Here is a 21,959-nt window from a genome sequence, read left to right as displayed (position 1 = left end):
TCACATTATTCCTGATGCTAAACCAGTTACAATTTAGGTTGATTCACAAAACTACTTCATTTGCAAAGATTCACTTTCATTTTTCAAATTTATAACCTCTTATGAATATACCTCATATAAGTATGAAGTTTGTGTTTACTTTTTAATTTTCTCAATTTTAATAATTGACATTTTAATTAGTTTAAAATGTGTTATAATAACTTAATTTTCAACTGCTATAAGTGTAATAAAGTGTTCAAAGACACACTTATTATAATTAGGTTTGGGCCACTGAGAGTTAGGAAGGAGAACATAATTTTTTCCTTACCAAAAGATGGTGGAAATGTTCAAGGATTCTAGCTTCCACTCAGACTCACAACAAGGAAGGGGTATAGTTTCTATTCTAATATTATTTATATTCTGGTCTGTCATTCTTTCTACTTTATGACCATCTCTTTTCAAATACTATGCTTAATTCCATTTCCCATTCTAATAATTACTGACTGAGAATATACATGAATTCTCAGTTTCCTGCCATTGATGAATAGGGAAATAACTTATTCATGTAGTTCTTATATACAGATGATACCATGCTAAAAGAGAGTTGGGTTTTTGTTTTGTGTTTTTAGCATAAAGCTTAACAATTGAGATAAGCATGCAACCACCTAGAGAAAAGAGCACAAAAGTCCCCAAAAAGAGCAGTTTTGAATATAAAGGCATGATGCTCAGAAGTTTAAAAGGAACTGCCTTCCCTGAGATGAAACCTCTGCCCCTAATTCCTGAATAATTTTATATTCTTCCCACTTTGCCCCAACCCACATACATACTTGTTTTTATTTTTTGTGCTGCTGTGGATGTTTGCTGCTTTTAAGCATTAAAAGCATGCACTGTTCTAAGGAACTTTCAGTTTTAGCGCTAACCAGGCTCTTACAGTGGGAAGTGTGAGAGATAACAGCAGCACCTCCTCCTTCCGCTTTCCCTCAATTCATTACATGGCTGGTAGAGGTTGACAGCTATGCAAATTCAACAGTCACCAATTTAGGCTTCTTTTACTTCTAATGTACCTAATGAAAAGACTTGCTGCCTCTCCAAACTGCCATCAATCTCATGAGGGGAGCTGGCCAGAGAGAACTCCAGAACCTTTTGGAGGGAGTGACTGGGTGGGGATATCACTGAGAAGACTGAAGTTTTCTGGACAAGCTGCAAGCTAAAGCTACCTAGGGAGATCATGGTGGACACTGTTTAGCTCATCAAGACCCTCACAATAAACCCAGTAACCAGGTAAACATTTCCCAAGTCATTCCAGATCTCTTACCCCTTTATGGATAACCCTGCCAACATTCAAGAGATCAAGGATTCTCTGGAGACTGAAGGGGACTTCAGCATTATTGTGAATACCATATACATCTTCCACATGACCCAGGAACACTATCTGAAGGAGCAGGAAAGTAGGAACTCACCGGAATGCTCAAGGAAAAAAGCCTTGAAAAAGTCTTCAGCTTTTTTTTTTTTTTTAATCTTTGTTAGCATCTCTCCTCCTCTCCCCTCACGGAACCCTCTTGGCCAGCCTAAGGAATTCACTTCACCAACTACTGTTCCCTTCAAATCATCCAGACAAGGAGCAACTGAAAGGGGGCAGGGATGTGGGGCTAGAGTGAAGCACTGGAGGGGGCCTGTTTGTAAGTACACAGGAGAAGGGGAGGGTGTTAAATAGAAATAAAAATGTAGAAATTAAAATAGAAAGCAAGGAATAAGGGGAGAATAAAGCAAAAAAGAAATTAAGGAAGAAAGGAAAGAGAACACAGAGAGCAAGCACTTGAAATAGCTGCCAGGACTGCTAAACCACTGCTGTCCAAAGGCATACACTCCTCTAGTCCCACTCTCCTACTTCACAGACTTCCTCTCCTCCCAGGCTCAACCCACCTTGTAGTGCAAAACCATTTCCATGGCAACCTATCTCACACAATTTAAGGTGGTCTGTAGTATTGAGTCACATTAGTTCCATGTACCCCAGGCTGGCGATGTCTCCACTACTTTCCTTTTTTCCTTTAGTGTTGAACTTTCTCCAGTGGAATAATACTACCTTTTCTCCCTTCCCACAAATAGTGTCCTGCCTGTGTCTTTCCTACCTTCCACCCATCTAACTCATCCCCACAAATAGTGTCCTGCCTGTGTCTTTCCTACCTTCCACCCATCTAACTCCATGGATGCGCTCAAAGGAGTAACTCCTCCCCAACCCCACCTCTTAATCATTGTCAACATAAACACAAATTCAGAAGGCAGTTTTTTTTCTGAACAAGTGCGCTGCCCTGTGTCTTTTTCCTTAACTCTATCATAAGGAATCCCTCCCTCACTTTAATAGCTTCTGTTCTGTTTGGCTAGAAATATTTAGGTCCTTGTATTTTTTCCCCATATCTATGGACACTTGTCATAAGTGAAAACAGCTCAATGGCATTCTCTAAAGATACAATTTCAAAATTCAGTCTTTGATAATTTAAAACAGAATTACTTCGAGAGTTCCCATTGCGGCACAGTGGAAACAAATCCAAATATTATCCATGAGGATGAGGGTTCGATCACTGGCCTCGCTCAGTGGGTCAGCAATCCCGCATTGCTCTTGATGTGTAGTTGCAGGCCAGCAGCCACAGCTCTGATTTGACTCCTGGCTTGGGAACTTTTATATGCCACAGGTACAGCCCTAAAAAAAGCAAAAAAAAAAAAAAAAAAACCCCAAAACAAAAAAACTCAAAAAACCTAGAACCCCAAGACGAAACAATTACTTGGATGAAGCCCAATAAGTTTACAATTAGTAATAGCAAATGTATTAATTTGATTATTATGTCTAACCTTTATTTGCATTAAATTGTTCTACTAGCATAAAATATAGTTCACTTTTAAGGGACTCAAAGACTGTATAAAAGAGATAACTAATGAGTGCTTTTTAGGAAGAAAAATCTTGAAAGGAAGTTTAGGATTATAGAAAAATACATTATCTGTGGGTGTGTAAACATAATTACCATGTGACAACTTTCTTTCACTGATATATACTAAACATAATTGATATCTTAAAAATAGGTACAGACCTTTAATACTTTACTTTAGAAATATCTGAAGCTAAATTTTGAAAATCATTCACTATCAGGCTATTTATTGAGATGTCAATAAATCCCGTTAATTAATCTGGGGGTTTTTGTATTTCCCCTATCTTGGAGTTGTGAATAAACATAATTATTGATACAACATAAACATATAAGTTATATCTCCTATTTATTACTGATGACTAGGCACAGAAAGTAAAGTATTAATTACCAATACTTTTTTCAGCACATTGAGTTCAATTTTCTATAGCCATATAAACACAACTATTAATAAAAGAGTTAATTTTCTAAGAAATTCAGTGTATACATTTTAGTTGTATAAAATCAGCTTTTGAATAAAATGTAATTTCAATGTCTACTCATAGTTGAAACTAAAAATATTAAAATTCCCTTTCTATGGGATTTCTCACCGTGTCTTTTGTTAGCACACTTTGTTGAATTTAACACCTACTCCGAAGACTAACTTTCTTCTCTAGAGTTCCCCATCAACTGATCTCCCCACAGTCCCTGCAACTCACTTGCTACAACAACATGGATACTGTTGCCAGGAGACCAAGAACATTACTGTTGCATCATTAAAGCTCTTATAGTTAAGAGCATTTTCAAATGAGTAATTTATATGGGACAATTCTTAATCCTAAATTCCAAGTAAAACAATGCTACATTAGATATTTTAAAGATTAAAAACTTATTGATGTCAGAGAATATTTTGCCTATGTTCTCCTCTAGGAGGCTTATTGTGTCTTGCCTTATGTTTAAGTCTTTAAGCTATTCTGAGTTTATTTTTGTGCATGTGTGACAGTGTGTTCTAGTGTCACTGATTTACATGCAGCTGTCCAGTTTTCCTAGCACCACCTGCTGAAGAGACTTTTTCCCACTTTACATTCTTGCCTCCTTTGTCGAAGATTAATTGACAGTAGGTGTATGGGTTTATTTCTGGCTTCTCTATTCTGTTCTATTTTTCTGTATGCACACTGTCTTGATTACTGTAGCTTTGTAAAATTGACATAAGCCTGGGAGAATTATGCCTCCTTTCCTCCCCCCACTCGGGATTGCTATGGCAATTCTCGGCCTTTTTTTGGTTCCATATAAATTTTTGGATTGTTTCTTCTAGTTCTATAAAAAATGTCATGGGTAATCCTATAGGGATTGCTTTGAATCTACAGATTGCTTTGTAGTATGACCACATTTGTGATATTAATTTTTCCATCTTGGGAGCATGGAATATCTTTCAATTTCTTTGAATCCTCTTTAATTTCCTTGATTAATGTTTTATAGTTCTCAGCATATAAGTCTTTCACGTCCTTAGTCAGATTTATTCATAGGTATTTAATTTTGGGGGGTGTGATTTTAAAAGGGATTGTATTTTTATAGTCCTTTTCTAATATTTTACTGTTAGTATACAGAAATCCTACTGATTTCTGAACGTGAATCTTGTATCCTACTACTTTGTGGAATTCATTGATCAGTTTGAGTAGTTTTTGTGTGCAATTCATTGATCAGTTTGAGTAGTTTAGTGTTTTCTATATAAAGTATCATGTCACCTGTGTAGAGACACTTTTACCTCTTCTCTTCCAATTGAATACCTTCTATTTCTTTTGTTTGACCGCTCTGGCTAGGACTTCCAATACTATATTGAATAAAAGTGGTAAGATTTTAGCATCCTTGTCTTATTCCAGGGTTTCTCCATTGAATATTATATTGGCTGTGGGTTTGTCATAAATGGCTTTGATTACGTAAATGTACATTCCCTCTATACCCACTTTGGTAAGAGTTTTCATCATTAATCGATGTTGCATTATGTCAAATGATTTTTCTGCATCTGTTGAAATGATCATGGGGTTTTTGATTTTTCTTTTGTTAATGTAGTGTATGATATTGACTGATTTACATATGTTCAACCATTCTTGTGAATTCGGGATAAATCTCACTTGGTCATGGTGTATGATCCTTTTTATATGTTGTTGGATTTGGTTGGCTAAAATTTTGTTTAGAATTTTGGGGATCTATTTTTTCTTTTTTTGTCTTTTTGCTATTTCTTTGGGCCACTTCCGCGGCATATGGAGGTTCCCAGGCTAGGGGTCGAATCGGAGCTGTAGCCACTGGCCTACGCCAGAGCCACAGCAACTCAGGATCCGAGCCGCGTCTGCAACCTACACCACAGCTCACCGGCAACACCGGATCGTTAACCCACTGAGCAAGGGCAGGGACCAAACCCGTAACCTCATGGTTCCTAGTCGGATTCGTTAACCACTGCGCCACAATGGGAACTCCCTGGGGATCTATATTGATCAAAGATATTAGCCTGTAATTTTCTTTTTTGGTAGTCTCTTTGTCTGGTTTTGGTATTAGGGTCATGGTAGCTTCATAGAATGTCTTTGGGATCATTCCTTCTTCTTCAGCCTTTTGGAAAAGTTTAAGAAGGATGAGTAAAAGTTCTTTGTATGTTTGATAGAATTTGCCTGTGAAGCCATCTGGTCCTGGACTTTTGTTTTTAGGGAGTGCTTTTTATTACATATTCAATTTCATTTCTAGTGATGGGTCTGTTCACCTGATATATTTCTTCTTAATTCAGTTTTGGCAGGATGTATGTCTCTAGAAAATTTTCCATTTCTTCTAGATTGTCAGATTTGCTGGCATATTATTGTTCATAGTATTATCTTGTGATTTTTTTGTCTTTCTGCAGTATTCACTGAGATTTCTCCTTTTTCATTCCTTTATTTTGTTTCATTTCTTATTCTCTCCTCCTCTTGATGAGTCTGGGCAGAGGTTTTTCAGTTTTGTTTACCCTTTCAAAGAACCAGATCTTGGTTTTATTGATGTTTTTATTGTTTTTTATTTATTTCCTCTATGATCTTTATGACTTCTTTCCTTCTGCTGACTTTAGGTTTTATTTGTTCTTTTATTTTTAAAATTCTTTTAGATGGTAGGTTAAGTTGTTTATTTGAGATAGGTCTGTATTGCTATAAATTTCCCTCTAAGAACTGCTGGTGCAACACCCCATAGATTTTGAATGATTGTGTTTTAATTATCACTTATCCCAAGGTATTTGTTAATTTCCTTTTGATTACCTTGTTGACCCTATGGATTTTTAGTAGCATGTTGTTTAATGAGCAGGTAGTCAGTTTTTTCTCCTTTCTTTTCCTATGGTTGATTTCCAATTTCATGCCATTGTGTTCAGAGAAGATGCTTGAGATATTTTCTATACTCTTAAACTTGTTGAGGTTAGTTTTGTGCCCCAGTATGTGGTTAATCCTTGAGAATCTATCATGTGCACTTGAAAAGACTGTACATTCTGATTATTTTGGATGTCATGTCAATGAAGTCTAACTTTTCTATTATGTAATTTAGGATCTCTGTTGCCTTATGGATTTTCTATCTAGAGGATTTGTCCATTGATGTGAGTAGGGTATTAAATTTCCTACTATTATTGTATTCCTATCAATTTATCCTTTTATGTCTGTTAGTATTTTTTGTATGTATCTGGGTGCTTTTATATTAGCAGCATATATATTGATGATTGTAATAGCCTCTTCTTGAATGGATCCTTTTATCATTAAATAGTGTCCTTCTTTGTCTGTCTTTGTGGCCTTCATTTTAATGTTTATTTTGTCTGTTATGAGTATTGCAACTCCTGCTTTTCTGTCTTGTCCATTGGCATGAAGTATCTTTTCCCATCCCCTCACTTTCAATCTATATGTGTCCTTTGCCCTAAGGTAAGTCTCTTGTAGACAGCATATTGCAGGCTCTTGCTTTTTTATCCAATCTTCCATTCTGTGTCTTTTGATTGGAGCAATCAGTCCACTGCCATTTAAGGTAATTATTGAGAAATATGTATTCACTGCCATTTTAAACCTTGTTTTCCAGTTGATACCAAGTTTCCCCTATGTTCCTTTCTGTTTTGTTCCTTTTATTTTATGCCTGTGTCCTTTTCTTTTTTGTTTTTATGAATGTAATATTTGTTTTTAACTTGTGGTTGCCCTGTTTTTTAAGTATGCTAAGCTGTTCCTATATGTTTTCTTTAGCCTGACAGCCATATAGGCTCAAACACACTAAAAAAAAGAGTTTAGATTTTCTTACTTTCCTTTCCCACATTTTATGATTTTGATGTCCTTTTTTTTAATCATCGTCCTGTTTATCCTTTTGCTGTTCCTTGTATTTATTGTTGCTTTTAAAATAGGTTTTTTTTTCTTTTTGAAATATACTGGCTTATTTAAGTGATTACATTCCAACTGTGATTTCCTCCCACCTATTTCTTCCTCTTTTTATTTAGAGGAGTTCTTTCAGTTTCTTTTAGAATGGATTTAGTATTGCTGTACTCTTTTAGTCTTTGTTTGTTGGAGAAATTCTTTATTTCTCATATTATTTTAAGTGATATTCTTGTTGGGTAGAGTATTCTAGGCTGCAAATTTTTCCCTTTCAGTACTTTAAATATATCTTGCCACTCCCTTCTGGCCTGTAGTGTTTCTGTGGAGAAATCAGCTGATAAACTCATGGGGGTTACCTTAAAATTAACTCTTTGTTTTTCTCTTGCTGCCTTTAAAATCCTCTCTTTGTCTTTCACTTTTGCCATTATTATAATATGTCTTGATGTGGGCCTGTTTGGGTTCAATTGTTTGAGACCCTCTGTGTTTTCTGTATCTTCATCTGTTTCCTTTAGATTTGGAAAATTTTCAGACATAATTTCTTCAAATATATTTTCAATTCCCTTTTCTTTTTCTTCTCCTTCTGGAATCCCTATTATGCATAGATTGTCCCATTTTATATTATCCCATAGATCTCTTATACTACTCTCACGTCTTTTCATTTAGATTTCTGTCTGTTGTCCTGATTGGGTGCTTTCCATTATTCTGTCTTCCAAGTCGCTACTTTGTTCCTCTGCATTGCTATTCTGCTCTTTAATTCAGAGCCTTTAACTCAGCCTGCATCTCTGTAAATTAATTTCCTAATTTTTCTTGGCACCTCCTTATATTTTTTAGTTCCTTTCTAAAGTAATCTGCATTAATGTTCATATCTGCTCTTAATTTCTTCATATTCGCTCTTAATTGCCTTAGTATTTTCACTATCTCCTTTTTGAACTTGTTGTCTATTGAACTGCAGAGGTCTGTTTCATTGTTTGCTCCTTAAGGTGAATGTTCCTGTTATTTTAACTGGGAATGGTTCCTGAGCTTCTTCATTTTGCTTATATTTTTCTTATTCTGTGAGTTTAGGGAAACCAACTACTGTAGTCTTGGAGGGCTATTTATATGCAAGAGTGCCCCCGGGCATTTTGTGAAGGCTTACTATGTATTTTTGGTGTGAGGGCTGCTTTGATTGGATGCTTGCTGTCTCTTTACTCACTGTGTGCAGGCTTTTATCCCCTTGAAGGTGTGCTGAATCTGCTTCCAGTAAGATGGAGGCAATGGGCAGGGTTATCAGCCAGTGCCTAGTTGCTGGTCCCTTGGCAGTGACAAGGACCCCCAGGGAAGTGGTACAGGTTTCTAGTTTCAGGGCCCTGGGAATAGGAAATGACCCTCAGGCATGTGTAGGCAGCACCCAGTTTGGCAGTGGCAGGAACAGGGTATGTGCATTCCCAGGGGAGTGAGAGCAACAATGGCTGGTTTGGGGTTGCCACGCCCTCTCTGTGCCCACCTCTGAAATTACTGGGCCCACAGGTAGTGCTTGTTCATGAACCCTTAGTACTGGCAGGCCATGTCAACCTCTGGAGTCTGAGATGAATGTGGTGGTTTGCCCGCCTTCCCACCTATAGACCATGCAAGAGGTGCTCTGTCATGCTTACCCTGTGCAGGAGGCATCCTGCTATCCTTAGCCCATGCAAGAGGCACCTGGCCACCTGTAGCCAGAACAAGGTGCCCCATTGCCCATAGCCCATTTAAGAAGCAACTTGCCTCCTGTAGCCTGTGCCAGAGTCCATGTGTGCACATAGAAAGATATTCCTATGGTGTTCTGCCCCTTCTCCTTTCACCTTCCCCAACAATGGTGCCTCGCTTCACCTCTGGGAACAGACCTCTACCTGGGTTCCCTTGCCTATTGTGCTCTGCTCCCCAGCCCATGGTATACTACGCCCTAGCCACTCAGCCTGTCTCCAAACAGCCAACCCTAGTATACTCCCTGGAACTGACCTCTGGATCATCAGTCTCAGTGCACAAGGACTGTATATGTAAAACAAAAATTACAGATGTGTCAAAGAGTTAGAATGATGTGAATGAGTAAGGGATGCTCACCCATGTGCTTTGTGCTTTGAGATCCAGTGCATGCCTCTCAGAGGTGTCCTCCTATTTTTAAGAATACAGCTTTGTACCTGGCTTTCCAGATGCTTCATTACACTCACAGAAAAATGTAACCAGAACCTCGATTTGTTAATTTCTTATTTAGTCTTGCCAGTACAAACATACATGATAGTACTATTTATTACAATGCTTCTAATTATCAAAGAATACAATGCTCTTCATCATGATTTAATTTTGCCACAAGTCATGTATTACTGCTTAATTTCATGTCCAAAAAATTTAACTCAGAAATAAAAATGTGAGAAACAAGAATGTATTACAGAATTCCCAAAGCAATTCAGAGGAACAAAAAAACAAGCAGGAGTCATAACTCTCCCAGCCATCAGGCAATATTACAAAGCCACAGTATACAAGACAGTGTGGTACTGGTACCAAAACAGACAGACCAACCAATGGAACAGAATAGAAAACCCAGAAATAAACCCTGATACCTATGGTCAATTAATCTTTGACAAAGGAGGCAAGATCACAAAATAGGAAAAAGACAGACTTTTCAGCAAGTGTTGCTGGGAAATCTGGACAGCTGCATGCAAATCAATGAAACTAGAACACACCCTCACACCATGCACAAAAATAAACTCAACATGGCTGAAAGACTTAATGTAAGACAAGACACCATCAAACTCTTGGAAGAGAACATAGGCAAACAATTCTGTGACATTAACCTTACAAATGTTTTCTCAGGTCAGTCTCCCAAAGCAACAGAAATAAAAGCAAAAATAAACCAGTGGGACCTCATCAAACTGACAAGCTTTTGCACAGCAAAGGAAACCAAAAAAAAAAAAAAGACCACTTACTGAATGGGAGAAAATACTTTCAAGTGATACAACTGACAAGGGCTTAATCTCTAAAATATACAAACAACTTATATAACTCAATGGCAAAAAATCTCTATCCAATGGAAAAATGGGCAAAAGACCTGAATAGACAGTTCTCCAAAGAAGATATTCAGATGGCCAAACACACAAATGAAAAAATGCTCAACATCACTGATTATTAGAGAAATGCAAATCAAAACTACCACAAGATACCATGTTATACCAGTCAGAATGGATATCGTTAATAAGTCCACAAATAGCAAATGCTGGAGGGTATTGGAGAAAAGGGAACCCTCCTGCACTGTTGGTGGGAATGTAAGCTGGTACAACCACTATGGAGAACAGTATGGAGGTATCATAGAAATCTATACATAGAGCTACAATATTATTCAGCAATCCCACTCTTGGGCATATATCCAGACAAAACCATCTTTAAAAAGGACACATGCACCCACATGTTCACTGAAGCTCTATTCACAATAACCAAGACATGGAAACAAACCAAATGTCCATTGACAGAGGATTGGATTAGGAAGCTGTGGCATATATACACAATGGAACACTACTCAGCCATTAAAAAGAACAACATGATGCCATTTGCAGCAACATGGATGGAACTAGAGACTTTCACACTGAGTGAAATAAGTCAGAAAGAGAAAGACAAATACCATATGATATCACTTATATCTGGAATCTAATAAATGGCACAAATGAACCTTTCCACAGAAAAGAAACTCATGGGCTTGGAGAACAGACTTTTGGTTGCCAATGGTGAGGAGAAGGGAGTGGGATGGATAGCTAACTTGGGGATAATAGATGCCGACTATTGCCTTTGGAATGGATTAGCAATGAGATCCTCCTGTATAGCCCTGGGAACTCTGTTTAGTCACTTGTGATGGAGCATGATAATGTGAGAAAAAAGAATGTATACATGTATGTGTAATTAGGTCACCATGCTGTATAGTAGAAAGTTGACAGAACACTGCAAACCAGCTTTAATGAAAAAGTAAAAAAGAAATAAAAGTGAAAGGGTATTAATCACATAATCTAAGAGTTATAAAGGGTCTATTGACCATCCAATGCAGTCATCTATGTGGTCACTGAATTCTCCATGTAATAGTCCTCCCTAACATGCAGTCACAAACCCAACCCAAAAACAGGGAACACACACTAAACCAACCCATTTGAGCTTTGGAAAGCTCTGTCAGGAAGTTCTTATACTGAACTGAAATTAGTCTTCCTGTTAACTTTACCCACTAAATCAAGTTCTACTGCCCCAGAAGGTTGAAAAGAAGTTATTTTTCATTATTATGAATATTTTTCAAAAATTTGAAGATAACATTCAGGCCTCCCAGGAGCTCTTTGAAAAAGGCAAATAAGTACCCTATTACCTTCAACAATGATTTTATATTGTATGGTTTTGAATTTCTTTAACATTCTGATCGCAATATGCATGATCCAGTTCTCCTGTTTATTCAACAGATTTTTACTAAATAACTCTCATATTTCTAGAGTTCTCTTAAAAACACAGCACACATAGCATTACATATTTCACTGAACATAGTGACTTTGTTGGTAACCATTACCTTCTGTTATTAAGAGACAAAGTGCTCAATTGGTGAAAAATATTCAAGAAAAAAAGCTGCTGATAGATAATGTAAACAAACAGAATGACACATTTTAGGTCCTAATTATAAGGTAAAACTAGTTACCTTTTTAAGCGCTGTGACTTAACTCAATTTTGTAATTTTTAAAACTCCCAATTGCCAAAAAGCTCAAATCTGTAACAGTTTTCAAAGAATTAGAAAATGTTACAACTTGATAAAGATGTTAAAATATATCAGATAACCAGTATAAATGACTTAATAAGAAGAATTGTGAAGTAAATTAAAGTGTTTATTTGGCAAAGGAAATATCAAGCTCTCATTGATATCAGAAGTACATTTCAAGAGAAAAAACAAGGAAAGAAAATTAAAAAACTGGTGCTGATAGATCTGCAAATAAAGCTAAAAGCTGGCTGAGTTGTTCATAATGACCAGCTCAGATTAATATAAAAGAAAAGATGGATGTTAAGTGGAAAATAAATGACAAACAATAATGAAAGAAAATTAATGGACTGCTTTGTAACAAGGTACCCTACAAGGTAGTTAAAGCAGCAGACCTGCAACACTGAAAACATTTTGGCCTCAGGATGTCTTTGCACTCTTAAGAATTGAGCAACTCGATATTTTTTATGTGGATTATATTTATCCAGATTAACACATTAGAAATGAAAACTGAGTTCCACACAAAGACTATTAGAATAAGTTTTTTTGTTTTGTTTTGTTTTGTTTTTTTGGCCTTTTCTGGGGCCACTCCCACAGCACATGGAGGTTTCCAGGCTAGGGGTCTAGTGCTGTAGCCGCCAGCCTATGCCAGAGCCACAGCAATGCGAGATCCGAGCCACGTCTGCAACCTACACCACAGCTCATGGCAACGCTGGATTCTTAACACACTGAGTAAGGCCAGGGATCGAACCCGAAACCTCATGGTTCCTAGTTGGATTCATTAACCACTGAGCCACGATGGGAATTCCAATTAGAATAAATTAATTCAGCAAGATAACAAAGTACAAGATTAATATACAGAAATCTGTTGCATTTCTTTATATTAACAATGAAATATCAGATAAAGTTAAAAGAAATTCTATTTAAAATCACATTTTAGGGAGTTCCCATTGTGGCTCAGTGGAAATGAACCCAGCTAGTATCCATGAAGATGCAGGCTCGATCCCTGGCCTTGCTCAGTGGATTAAGGATCCAGCATTGCTAGATCCTGGTGTAGGTCACAGAGGCAGCTTGGATCCTGCATTGCTGTGGCTGTGGTGTAGGCCAGCAGCTGCATCTCTGATTCGACCCCTAGCCTGGGAACTTCCATATGCCACAACTTCCAAAAGCCTTATGGCTTTTAGCATATTCCCCTTCCTATTAATTATATATATTTATTTATTTTAGTTTTGCTACTAATATGCTTCTTGAAGGACCAGACTAGTCTTTTTGATATTTTGTATATTCTTCAAGGCCTAGTACAATGCTTTTATCAATAATAGGTAGATTTATATCTATAAACATTTACTGAAGTCATATAATGTGTAAGGTCCAAAGCTAGGTGATGTACATAGGAAATAGAAAACGATTCTTGACCTCTTAGCTCATATAATCTATTGGTGGAAAATAAAGCATGAAAACATCAAGATATATGATAGTAAATTAAAAATATAATGATTCAGATAATAAGATCAGAGGAAGATTTTGGGCAAGAGCTTGTTGATGTTCTCCTTCAGTTATGGCAGATGATAGGGTCAGTGAGATAAAATCTGATAACTTTTCTTCAGTTATTAAAGCTGATGGAAAAAAAATGAATAGCTCCTCCAAAATGCCATTATCACAGTGGTCCTCAATGAGGAGTAATTTTGCCACCCAGAGGATATCTGGCAATGTATGGAGATATATTTGGTTGTCACAACTGTGGTTGGGGGGATAGTTACTGGCACCTGGTGGGTAGAGGCTAAGGATGTTCTAAAAATTCTACAAAAGCACAGGGCAACTTCCCACAACAAAGAATTATCTAGCCTAAGTGCCAGTAGTGCCAAAGTTGATAAACCCTGTGCTTTTAGGAATTACATAGATGTTTACTTAGATTCAATGAGAAATATTGCTAATAAAGGATACTAATATCTTTAAAACTTTAAGATTCCATTTTTTTTTTCTTTTTAGAGCCACACCTGCAGCATATGGAAGTTCCCAAGCTAGGGGCTAAATCAGAGTTGCAGCTTCTGGTCTACATCTTAGCCATAGCAATACCAGATCTCAGCCACATCTGCAAACTATGCCACAGCTTGTGGCAATGCCTTATCCTTAACCCGTTGAGCATGGCCAGGGATTGAACCCACATCCTCATGAATACTAGTCCTCATGGATACTAGTCCTGCTGAGTCACAACAGGAACTCCTGTTAAGATTCCATTTTATAAAACTGTCAGAAATGCCTGGTTTAACAAAGGAAAATAATAGCATATTATTAAGTTTTTAACATTGTATTATGGTTTTCACATTGTTATCTTGCTGATTTTTGTGATAGATTCAATTTTTTAAGCTCTTAAGAAGTAAACAGATTGAATCTTTACTCAAAATACATTTAATTGGCTTTTTAAGTACAGTGACTTCATTTTAGTAAAAATCATACATGTTCACTTAAAAATATTTAAGCAACAGTAAAAAATACAAATAGGGTAGAAACAAATGATAGAAGCCCTGAATCCTACCAGTACTAAAATTTGAGGAAACACACTCTGGAGCACTTTGTTCTTTCTGTGCATATATCATTTGGAAGGTGAGAAATAAATGATTTTACTGCAAAACGATCATATAATATTATTTTAACTAAAATATTAAATCAATTTTAGTTAATTTCATAGACAAATAAACTGAAGTTAAACTAAAGAAATTGCTGAATATCAGGTAAATATCTCTTTGCAGCAAGATGGATAAGTTTCTTAAAGTTTCCTCCAAGTTAAAACAACTCTACTACATTGACATTAAAATATAAATGTGCTCTATTATAGCTATGTTTGCTTTACTTCCAGTGATTCTTATGTTCTTTCCACAGCTCTTAGATATTGCTAAATAATATTATTATAATAAAAAACATTATAGGGGTTGTTCTGGCTTCCACTTGGTATGCAGAAAGTTGTAAAAAGTATCATTCCCACTCTAACAATAAGATCAACTGGATAATATACAAAATCATAAATTTCCATGAACCCATCAGAGGCGCAAGGTCACAGGGCAATGCTTTGGCCTGAAATCTAAGGACAGACAATTGCTTTCAGGAATGAAACATGAACACCAGCTAACTTGGGGAAGAACATGGGAAGATAATAGGCTGCCATACAAGCAGGAAGAATTCCTATTTTTTAAAAAAAACAAGTTGCTGAAGGCTGTATGTGTAAGCTAGCATGAAAGTATAGAACCCATGAGATCTGTAGACTACAGAGAGTTCCAACCAACTTGCAAGCTTTTATCCACAAATATACTTCCCAAATTTAACAAATCCAAAACTGAGTTCATGAAAGCATTCAAGACCCCAAAACATATCCTCATGCAAGTTGCCTTCATCTCAATTAACTGTCATTATGGGCTCCTCTCTTTCACTCACATCTAAAGTGCTGTGAACTCTACATCAACTAGCTGTCATCCATTTCTTTTCACCCCAACATTCCCACACTTTGGTCCAAGCTATCATCATCTTTTGCCTAGATCATCACATAGCCTCCTTCTGGTCTCCCTCCTTCTATCTTTTATTTCCTTGCAACCTTTTTTTTCAATACAGAACCCAGAGTAATCCTTTAAAATGGAAGTCTGTTTATGCCACTCCTCTGCTCAAAAACCTCTAGTGGTTTCCTACTTCACAACATAAAAAGCAAAGTACTGACTATAACCTACAAGGACTTACATGATTTGGCTCCCCATTACTTTTCTGAGCTCATCAAATACTCTCCCTTTTTATATCCACTTTAGCTATACTGGCATTTTTGCTGTTCTGCAACTATGTTTGGCACATTAACACCTCAGAGTATTCTCTGGTCTGGAATGTGCTTTAACCATGATCTACATGGCTGCTCCCCTACTTCTTTCAGGTCGTAACTTGAAAGTCATCTTCTCAGTAAGACTTTTCCTAGGACTTTGTAAATTTTCATTGCCCTGCCTCCACATACTTCTCACATCCTCTTTCTCTTTCACATACTTTTCCTCCTCAGTATGTTTTTCTGTATTTACCTAATTTTTGTCTACCACTACATTGTTAAAATGAGTAGGTTTTTTGTTCACTGCTATATCCCAAGCAAATACAATATTGAAAATACTGACCTGCACATAGTAGAGGGTCAACAGATACTTGTTGAGTGAAAGCATGAGTTTACAATAGTACAGGCACTGGAAATTCAAGGATGTACAAGGACCAGTCCCTGCCCTAAAGTACCTATGGTCTAATAGAGGATATATACCCTCAAAGCAAGCTTTCCTGTCATTTACATTTCTTCCTTTTTTTTTTTTTTTTTGTCTGTTTAGGGCTGCACCCACAGCACATGGAAGTTCCCAGACTAGGGGTTGAATTGGAACTGTAGCTGCTGGTCTACACCACAGCTGCAGCAACTGGGGATCCGAACCACATCTGGGATCCACACCACAGCTCACGGCAATGCCATATCCTTATTAACCCACTGAGCAAGGCCAGGGATCAAACCCGCATCCTCATGGACACTAGTTGGGTTGGGTTTGTTAACCACTGAGCCACAACGGGAACTCTCACATTTCATTTAATATCAATCACAATGTTTTTAATTGGAAAAGAGTGAAATATACCCAGTATTCCATAATGGCAAGAGACTTAGCTTATTCATCTTTGATTGTAAAGCATATATAATAGTTATTACAGTAAACATAATAAAATTATATAATAGATTTTGTTAGAGATAGATTAGGGGATGGAAAAACAACTGTAACAGAACAATTTGGATTGTATCAAATAGCCTTTTTCACTGGTTCTATAAGTGTTTTTCAGAAAATTTCTGGAAATGGCATTTTTCCTAATAGCTTAGATTAAATGTTTAAAATGTGGCTGGATATTCTATACTTCATTGCAGTATATGGGAATAAGTGTCTGGAATTTAAAGTACTATTCCAACATTCAAAGATACCATGCTGGTAAATTAATGAAGAATCTGACAATTGTAATCCCTTTATATTTAACTTTGCATACAGGTATGCAATGAATCATACATTTGCAACATCTAAAACATTTACCTTCAGATTCAGAGCTGGCATGTTTTTACATTTTTTTTGACTTCTAGTTTCATAGTTCCTGGTAAATTATCCTATTTTATTGTTCTGTAAAGTGACATTTGCGTATGTGTTTTTCTAAGGGTTCAGAACTGCTGTAGAAGACTCTAATTCCCTTTTTCCATGCTAAGTCTGACTTGAGTCACTCTCTTACTCAGAATGTTCAGAGTATTAATCCCAGATTGCGCCAGGCATTAATGGGTGAAGGGTTCATAATTTTGAAAGAGACCATTTTTGAAAATGCCCACACAGACTATATATTGCTTAACTTTAGGGAACACAATTCTCGTAGATTAGTAGGATATGAATGGTGCCCCCTAATGTTAATGCAATGCCAAAGACCTGGATGTGGGACATCTATCTCCATCTTCCTGCCTCAAATCTAGATCAAGTCACCTTCTTTAAAACAGGCCACATAGTCTTTTCTCTCTTCCTTTCTTCTTCATTAGTTTAGTTAAAACAGACTTAGAAATGGGGTGCTTGTTCAAATATTTCTATTTGAGAGAGCTAATCCAAATATTTTTATTCCAAGGATAAAGAGGAGTCACCTAATCCTTAATCCTAAAGTATGTGCTATAGCATAGAATGCTGTGTAGCTCTACATTAGGGTATCAGATGTCTGGCCAGCTAATAATGAAGTGAAACTTTGATAAATAAGTTTTGTTGTTGGTGGAAGATAAACTCTGAAGGGAGAAAAGGCAATTGCTAAGGCAGGATCTGTGAATTTCTGGGTTTCTTCTTATTATACTACCAGTAGAAATAGAAACCTTTACTGCTAGCAGAAAATACCATTCAGCTCCTATACAATACAAGATCCACTGTTACTCAAAAAATATTAGAATTCTAAATATAATGAAATTCCAGTATTTTTGTATTATTGCTGTATAGTACTACAATTAAAAATTAAATTTCTTCTTGTTTTTCATTGAAAACACAAACACAAGAAGAAAAAAAAAACACTTCATGAAGCAGTAAGAGTAATGACTGCTACTTGACTTCTTCCTCATACCAAACTTTGTATGTGATGGCTGATGGGTACTTTTAGTCTCCAACTATCCTCTGTTTAAAAAAAACTTAATCATTGGCTTGATAAAAAGAGAAAGCTCTGGTTTGGAACAAATAACAACTTAATCCTACCAGAGACCCTAAAGTTCACACTTCTTACCAATGTACATGAATTAAACCATTAGTATACTGGCAAAATGATATCCTTCATGAATCAATATTTATAGGGAAATATTAATAAGGCCACAACAATTGCCTATCTCACTTGTTCTACTGTCTCACTTGTTCCACTTGTCCAAAGTATAATCTAGGGAAGCTTGTTCATACTACTCTCAGACATTTTAAACTGCCTAATGGACAATGAAAAATTTCCTAATGTCTGGAAAATGCATTTCATACAAATTCCTCCATATATATATATAAATTTTAGTTTTAATCTGTATGCTTTCACACTAGACTTAAGGCTTTCCTTGAAGAGAAGCTACTGCCACTTCTGTGGCTAAAGCCCTTTCCAAAAGATTATCCATAATAATTAATGATGTTGAACATCTTTTCACGTGCTTTTTGGTCAAGTATATGTCTTCTTTGGAGAAATGTCTTTTTAGATCTTCTCATTTTTTGTTGAATTGTTTGTTTAATGTAGAGCTGCATGAGCTGTTTGTATATTTTGGAGATTAATCCTTTGTTGGCCACTTCATTTGCAAATATTTTCTCCCATTCTGTGGCTTGTCTTTTGATTTTTTTTTAAATTTGTTTTTTGTTGTTATTTCCCCTAACACACTTCTTTCCCACTGTACAGCATGGGGACCCAGTTACACATACATGTATACATAATTATTTCTCCCATTGTTGTGCTGCATTTAAATTATCTAGACATAGTTCTCAGTGCTACACAGCAGGATCAGCAACATGGATGGAACTAGAGACTCTCATACTGAGTGAAGCAAGTCAGAAAGAGAAAGACAAATACCATATGATATCACTCATATCTTGTATCTAATAAATGGCACAAATGAACCTTTCCACAGAAAAGAAACTCATGGGCTTGGAGAATAGACTTGTGGTTGCCCAGGGGGAGTGGGAGGGAGTGGGAGGGATCGGGACTTTGCGGTTAATGGATGCAAACTATTGCTTTTGGAATGGATTAACAATGTCTTTTGATTTTGCTTATGGTTTCCTTTGTTGTGCAAAAGCTTTAATTAGGTCCCATTTGTTTATGTTTGTTTTTATTTTCATTACTCTAAGAGGTGGATCCAAAAAGATATTCCTGTGATTTATGTCAAAGGGTGCTCTATGTATTTCTCTAAAAGTTTTATAGTATCTGGCCTTAAATTAGGTTTTTAATCCATTTTGAGTTTATTTTTGTGTATGGTATTAGAGATGTTCTAATTTTATTTTTTTACGTGTAGCTATCCACTATGCACATGCAAACTTCAGTGAGGTATCATCTCACACTAGTCAGAACAGCCATCATCAAAGAGTCAACAAACAATAAATGCTGGAGAGGGTGTGGAGAAAAGGGAACTCTCCTATACTGTTGGTGGGAATGTAAATTGTTACAACCAGTACAGAGAACAGTATGGAAGTTTCTCAAATAACTAAGTATAAAATCATATGATCCAGCAATCCCACTCCTGGGTATCTATCCAGAGAAAATCATAACAACTACACTCTAATAAAAATAAAATTAAATCAGAGTTCCTGTCATGGCTCAGTAGTTAACGAACCTAACTAGTAACCATGAGGTTTCAGATCTGATCCCTGGCCTTTCTCAGTGGGTTAAGTATTCAGCATTGCTGTGAGCTGTGGCGTGGGTTGCAGATGTGGCTCAGATCCCGTGTTGCTGTGGCTGTGGTACAGGTTGGTTGCTACAGCTCCAATTCGATACCTGGCCTGGGAACCTCCATATGCCATAGGTGCGGCCCTTAAAAGACAAAATAAATAAATAAATAAAATAAAATAAAATAAAATAAAATCAAATCAACTATAACCCTAATAAAAATAAAATGAAAAAAATACTAAAAAAGATACATGCACCTATAATTCATTATAGAATTATTTACGATAGCTAAGGAATGGAGGCAACCTAAATGCCCACTGACAGAGGAATAGATAAAGAAGATACTTGTATACAATGAAATAATACTCATCCATATAAAAGAACAAAATAATGCCATTTGCAGCAACATGGATGGACCCAGAGATTGTCATACTAATTGAAATAAATTGGACAGGAAAAGACAAATATATGACATCACTATGTGTGGAAGCTAATAAAAATGATACAAAAGAATTTATTTACAATACAGAAACAGACTCAGATTTTGAAATCACATCTATGTTACCACAGAGGAAACTGATGGTGGGAGAGGGATAAATTAGTATTTGGGGATTAACACACACATACTACTATATATTGAATAAATAATCAACAAGGACCTACTGTATAGCACAAGGAACTCTACTCAATATTATGTAATAACCTATATGTGGAAAAATCTGAAAAAGAATGAATATATGTATAACTGAATTACTTTGCTGTAGACCTGAAACTAACACAACATTGTAAGTCAACTATACTCCAATAAAATTTAAAACAATTATCCCTATCTGGAGAATTCCTCTTAAACTTCATAGTGATGGAAGAACCCATTTTACTGGCCAGGTAATTTGAAAAATCTACACCATTTGGCTGGTTTTACTATACTTTATGTTTAACACCCTAATATTCTGGTTTGATAAAACACATTAATGACACTTTATCATTATTAAGACTCAAATGATAAAATTTATAGAGGTTCTCCTTACAGATGGCCAAAAAACACATGAAAAGATGTTTAACATCACTAATTGTTAGAGAAATGCAAATCAAAATTACTATGAAGTACCACCTTACACTAGCCTGAATGGCCATTATCAAAAATTCTACAAACAATAAATGCTGGAGAGGGTGTGGAGATGAGTGAACCCTTTTATACTGATTAGCCCTCCAAATTTCCTTTTGCTTTCCTTTTCTTGCCCTCTGGGAACTTGTGCATGGCTTACCATTGTTGCAGATCTCAAATTGCAATTCTCTTATGATCCCAAATAAGACCAAATTTTCTGGAGAAGTGTCTGGCAGTCTGTTTGATTTAGGTCAACACCTCCCAGCAGATAATAATGCCATTTTTTAAAAACAGTGACCCCAAATAGAAATAAATAAGACAGAAATTAAGAGAATAAAATGAGAAAAAATACCAAAGAGAAGGGGTAACATAATGTTGTGAGTAAAATAAAGTGAATAATAGAAAGTATTTAGGAAGTTAAAAGACAATATATTTGTATAGCCCTACTCATTGAGATCTTTAAAAGCAACTAGCATTATTATGTTTTCAACATTATTTTTCATGGATGGTTAATGACATAAAGGGAATTTGGTATCATAAAGTCTTTGAGAAATGTAACCATCTGTCATAGCGTTAGTAAAACTTCAGCCACAGCTGACCCCCACCTCCCCAGGAGCCCCTTCAAGACCTGCAGGTTGGTCTAGCCCAAGTTGCTATGGCTTCACTGCTTTTCCCTGGGCCCCAGTGCACATGAAACCTTGTGTCCATCCTCCTAAAATGGATTTTCTATTTCCCCCAGTCCTGTGGAGCTCCTGCACCCAAGCGTCAGTGATATTCAAAGCCAAATGATCTGGGGGCTCTGACTCCTAATGCCAGACCCTCCAGGCTAGGGAGCCAGACATGGGCTTCAGATCTCTCATTCTTGTGGGAGAACCTCCAGGGTATATTTATTTTCCAGTTTGTGGGTAAAGGATTTGATTCACTCAAGTACAGGAATCACAGAGTCCCTTACAGGATTAACCCAAGGAGGAACACCCTGAGACTCATATTAATCGAATTGACAAAAA

At 36.5% G+C, this 21,959-nt stretch overlaps 1 protein-coding gene across 5 annotated transcripts in view; it reads right to left on the bottom strand.

Moving 5' to 3' along the window:
* The window catches only part of TENT5D (terminal nucleotidyltransferase 5D), a 90,751-nt gene that overhangs the window by 20,520 nt on the left and 48,272 nt on the right, over positions 1-21,959 (bottom strand). Inside the window, exon 1 of one of the 5 annotated variants that reach the window (XM_005673741.3) lies at positions 3,488-3,620. The exons of the other annotated variants lie outside the window; for them this stretch is intronic. The gene's annotated coding sequence lies outside the window, so the exon portion shown is untranslated. Of the gene's footprint in view, positions 1-3,487; positions 3,621-21,959 lie in introns of those variants that run through there. 5 annotated transcript variants of the gene reach the window in all.

The sequence above is a fragment of the Sus scrofa genome, chromosome X (assembly GCF_054392235.1).
Source record: "Sus scrofa isolate SSC_HxYL_T2T_F1_AM1 chromosome X, Sscrofa_HxYL_maternal_Yorkshire_Landrace_v2.0, whole genome shotgun sequence".
Taxonomy (NCBI): Eukaryota; Metazoa; Chordata; class Mammalia; order Artiodactyla; family Suidae; genus Sus; species Sus scrofa.
This window is presented reverse-complemented; position numbering and strand designations above follow the sequence as displayed.